This window comes from Pteropus alecto, unplaced genomic scaffold, assembly GCF_000325575.1.
Source record: "Pteropus alecto unplaced genomic scaffold, ASM32557v1 scaffold134, whole genome shotgun sequence".
NCBI lineage: Eukaryota > Metazoa > Chordata > Mammalia > Chiroptera > Pteropodidae > Pteropus > Pteropus alecto.
In genome coordinates this window covers 8,847,327-8,852,812 of record NW_006436283.1, presented here as the reverse complement: position 1 = coordinate 8,852,812, position 5,486 = coordinate 8,847,327, and the positions used below count along the sequence as shown (strand labels likewise).

General features: G+C 40.7%; 1 pseudogene; it reads right to left on the bottom strand.

Annotated features, from left to right (window-relative positions):
- Positions 1 to 3,835: 3,835 nt before the first annotated feature.
- Positions 3,836 to 3,954, bottom strand: LOC112480173 (annotated as a pseudogene).
- Positions 3,955 to 5,486: the final 1,532 nt, after the last annotated feature.

Below are 5,486 nucleotides of genomic sequence, written 5' to 3'. Positions count from 1 at the left end.
CCAGGGCCCCTGACGCCAAGGCCATACTCTCGGTTGCAGTGCTGTACTGAACCAGAAAGGCAGAGCTTAAACTTAAATATGACCACATGAATGGGAGATTGTTTTACAAGAAGATTGGCAGCTATCGATATAATCACTCTGGATGTTAATACAATGTGGCTAGCTCTCATTGGCTTAATTTTTTGTTTCTCATCATCTTCAGATGACAGTGGCATTTAGCCCTTATAAAGATTTCCAGGTGCTGAGATAAGGCTTGGAGGAAGAGCTTTCTTTTACAGTTAATCCCAGTGAATCATTTATCCCTCTCTCTATGATCAAGAATTATTTCAAGTTCCCACCTTCTAGGGAATGCTGTGGGGCTTGACATAGATGGCTGATTGCATTTTGTAGTGTTTCATTAACTCACCAAAACTCTGACCTTTCTGAGGACACATCAGTAAATTGAGTCTACTCAAAAGGGTCCCGGTGACTTTTTAATGTGGGTGAGGTATGACCGATCCTTGCAAAGAGTTAAGGAGCCTCAGCTTCCTGCAGGAAATCTGTGACTCAATCCAGGACCTAGAGCGGAAACATCAAGTGTATCATGGGAGAAAAGGAAAGCAAAGTGCTAAAATTGTTACTCTGAACAGAGGATATTGGAGCATCCTGCAGAAAACTTCCTGTTTAGCCAGTGGACTAGAAAACAAGATGAAAAACACTCAACTTCAATGACTATTGTGTAAATATATTTCTAAACTTTCATTACCTTGGGCAGGGCTTACTCACAAGAACTCGTGGTTTCCCAAGGTGGTGGAGTTAGTCATTAAATCACATCCAGCCTCCCCGTCTTCCTTGTTTTGGCGGCTAAACCAAACCTTTGTGTCATTTGCGTAGATTATTCCTAGGCCTGCAGTGCATCCTAGGCTGGACTTTCCCCTGGAATGAACTTCCTTTAGCTTGTATTAAACACTCTGTAGATGGATTCGGAGAATGCACTTTAAGTATTTTGGTTCCAAATATCCTGCCTCCTCCAGGGGCAGGCTGTGATAGCCATTGTTTGAGCAAAGAGCAAGAAGCGACTGCACAGGTTGTACCCCCATGAAGCCAGCATTGCATGTACATTTTGATAACAAAATAACTTCAAGGAAATGTGTTCAGATATTTCTAGCAATTGCCTTTTGTGATTACATTATGAACGGTTATTTTCTTTCTGCTAATTTTTTGTATTACATTTTTTTGTATTAAATTTTCTCATTGGTACATATAAGTATAATAGTCAGACATAAAAATCATTTTAAAACATTACAAATTGTTGTAAATCCCACAAAGCTATAGTATATTCCCTGAAGCTTAGCTGTGAGGTTTCCTAGGCATGAGTATACTTAGCTGTCAGCATCTAAAATACTTCTGAGAGTTTTGGTTATTTCAGCTGTAGTTGCTTAGTGGTAATCAAATTAACCCTTGGCAAAATTGACTGAAGTTGATGAAGGCTGTCAAAATGATCCTTTTGCCTTTCTTCTCCACGAAGGTCTCCCTCTGCATTTCCTCCTTTTAGCTACCTAGTGACTTCCTATTTTCTCATGTATCCCCCTTTATCACCAGAGGAAAAGTGTTAATCATTGGTTACAAGGTTACTATGTGCAAAGAACCACACTAAGTAAATTGTAATATCTCCTTTGTTCTTTTTCACAGTCTTATCAAGTAGGCAGTGTTAGCCCAGTTTTACGGAAGAGGATGTTGAATCATAGAGGTTATGTATCTGTGGCCAAGTTCACATAGTAAGAGACAGAGCATGATTAAAATTCAAGTGGAGTAAGTAGTTTCCACTAATGGCCACCAGCGGTTTCTCCCATCTTTGTATATGCTTGTATTCCTTAGATCAAGAGCGGAATCTATTTCTCTACTCCTTGAATTGGGGAGGGCTTTGTCACTTGTTTCGTTGAACAGAATGAAAGGGAAACGGCGCTTGGAACTTCAGAGTCTAGATCTCGAAGAACTGGCAGTTTCCGCTTGCTAGCACATGGAACCCAGCCACCATGCTGTAAGGCAGTCCAGGCTAGACCACTGAGGGACTGGAGACCATGTGTAGAGAGGTCGGGAATGAATAGATCATGCCACTGTACTTGTAAACCTCATAGTCTAGTGGAAGATATGGCTCTGTAAACGAAAAACTATGAAGCGTTGTAATCTGTGTTCTAATAGAGGCAAATAAAAAATTGCTGTGGAAACCAGAATAGAGAGCGAGTGATCATGTGTGGGTGTGCAGAAAGGTGTGTGGGGGTGGGGGCAGCAGGTGGAGAGTGGAGAAGGTACCTTTACAGAGGAGGTGATGGTACTTGTCCTGTGTCTGGAAGGTTAGTAGAGTGAGAAAATAGCATTTGCAAAGACGTGGCTGTGTAACAAAACCTGATGTGCTCGGGGAACAGTGAGTGAGCAGTACGTTCAGTGGCTTCTGGCTTCCTTTACTTCTAAACCTTAAACACTCTGAAAGCTCTAAACTCACTCACCGCAGTTTCCATGCCAGCAAGGGTGTAGGATGGATAGGAGAAAGGGCTTCCTGCAGTGATCGGTGTGCTTTTTAAACATTTATTTCTCTTAACCGATTCTCTTATTGTAATTTTAGGTAGCGTATTAGTTTTCTAGGGCTGCAACAACAAATTACCACAAACTTAGTGTCTTAAAACAAAAGAAATTTATTCACTCCCAGTTCTGGATACTAGAAATCTGAAGTTGAGGTGTTGGCAGGGTCACACCTTGCTCTTTCTGAAGGCGCTAAAGGAGAATCCTTTCTGGCTTCTTCCAGCTTCTTACTCGTGGCTACAGGTGTTCCTTGGATTGTGGCTACATAACTTCTGTGTCTCTATCTTCATGGGGTCTTATTCTCTGTGTCTACATCTTCTCTTATATTGTCATTGAATTTCAGGCCCGCCCATTCCAGGAAGATCTCATCTCAAGATCTTTAGCTTAAATTTGCAAAGACCTTTTTTCTAAATAAGGTCACCTGGTTGGATGTAGCTTTTGGGAGAGGGGGTTACCCTTCAACCTACTACAGATGGCACACCAAAAATTTCCTTTGCTAATGATTTATATTTAAGGATAGATTTTTAAAAACCCTCATTTCATCACTTCTCAACTGCAAAAAGTTTAAAATTCAAAACGGTTTACTTTTAATGTGACTTCTTTCCTAAGAAGCACCTTAGCAGATTCTCTCAGGCAGGACCCAAAAAGTCTGCATCGTAGTGTAACTGGCCCAGTGACTAGCTGTTAAATTGTCATCTTATGAAATATACATGGTTACAGTAAATGCCAGTTAGACTGTGGTCTACATTATTACAAATAATTTTCATTATATTTTACTGTCAGCAAATGCTGGTGTGCAGCCCATTGCCCTTTCTTATATGAAGACGATAATAAAACAGAAAGTAACACCATCATCTTAGATCTTTGTGTGGGATACCAAAGACTATAAACTCAATTGAAAGAAACATGAATGGAAATTTTATGGGCTTTACATTAGACTTATCTTTGCTTCTTTTGTTAGTAAAGAACGAGAGTCCTAGAACTTGATATTGTTGCTAGACCCCAGTTATCTTTTCTTTGTAATTCAATAATAAAACAGAAAGTAACACCATCATCTTAGATCTTTGTGTGGGATACCAAAGACTATAAACTCAATTGAAAGAAACATGAATGGAAATTTTATGGGCTTTACATTAGACTTATCTTTGCTTCTTTTGTTAGTAAAGAACGAGAGTCCTAGAACTTGATATTGTTGCTAGACCCCAGTTATCTTTTCTTTGTAATTCAAGTTTCTATTCTTTTTTTTAAATTTATTTTTTATTATTATTATTTTTTATGCCTACAGTACTCGGTCTTCCTAGGTGGTCTCCCATCTAAGTACTAACCAGGCCCGACCCTGCTTAGCTTCCGAGATCAGACAGGATCGGGCTTGTTCAGAGTGGCATGACTGTAGACTAAGTTTCTGTTCTTAATCAAAGTCTGTGGGGTGTGGGGACTCGCCCAGTCCATTGAATGATAGAATTGTATCTGCCAAGGTAACATACAAGAATTTGGACACGTTTAAGCTGCTTTGTCATCAGGAGGGAGAGAGCTTTTAGGCTTGCAGGAACTCTGTCTTCTTCAGTTGCTGCCAGTGGGAATTGTTGTAATTTTAGGCGTTTCTGTAAAAAAGTCGAAGATTGCGGGAGGCAGGAGGGAGTCTATTCCATTAAAATCTTCCTATGAGTATTGAACGGTTTCCAATTTCTTCCTCATTGCCATCACCTTCATCTTTATCATCATCATCATCATCATCATCATCAATACCATCTGGAAAATTCTCTCATTGAACTAATGGTTGACAATCATTTTATCCTGTCCTCCAAAATAAAAAAAAAAGAAATGCCTTAGAGAAAATCCAAGTGGGCTCTTTGCCTGCTCGCTCTGTTTCTCTCTGTGTTGATTATTAGTATATTCAAAATATCCACTGACTCTAACACATGTCAAGTCACGATCCCAAACAGTTGGTCTCAACAGTGTAGAGCCAGCCTGGTCCTTAATTCTGTGTCCCACTTTTTCTCACATTATAATAACTCACTGTTAACAAAGGCAGAAGAGTATAATGCCTTGGCCAAGATGTTTGTCAGCTTTCAAGAAGATGAGAATCAATCTCCATGCAGAATTGACATCAGAAAGGTATACACTCTGAGACAGGGCAGATCACCTTGTGCCATTTTCTGTAGACTTTCTTAGATTTAATAACCAATTGTTCACTGAATCTCAGGAAGCAGTCCCTGGGTGTGAGTGTAGCAAGGAGTCTCTCCTTAGAAATCCTCCGTAATTCAAGACATAGTACCTTAATTTCAGAAGCCAGGTCTCTGTGCATAGTGCCTAACGAGTGGGCACACAGAGATTTGTCAGATGAAAGACAGGCAGGCTCTGAGCAGTCAATGCACTGAGAAGCCGTGTAAATCCTATTTAAAGTTCCGGAGACTTAAAAAAACAAACACATGTTTTCCCGCCTGACAGCTATTCAAAGCAGTGTGGCTACTCCAATCCCCTTCCCGACTTCCGTCATTCCAAATCTCTGAGACTGATAGGGAGTCCTCATGGGAGACTCTCATTTAGCAATCTGGAAAATTGATGAGCTGAGAAAATACAGAAGCTAGGTGGCGCTGGCTGCCAAGGCTGCACCCGAGAAAGGTCTGCATGTGGGAACGTGCCCTGTGTCCAGAGGACACCGCGGTGAAACTTCCTTGAGCCTGGTACTCGATGTCGGGAGCGGTTTTTAACGGGGGAGGTATGAAAGTTTCCTCTGGGACTGCTCCCAAACGTTACCTGTTCCTTCTGTCTTAACAAGGAAAACATGGAAAGCACCGTTTGTATTTATCTGTTTTCTAAACAGACTCCTCTTGATCATTTGCGTTTCTAATATTCTGTTTGGTCTTTTGGGTTTTGCAGTCAGCACAGTCTAGGACTTCTACAGGAAAACCAGAGGTTCCAGAATA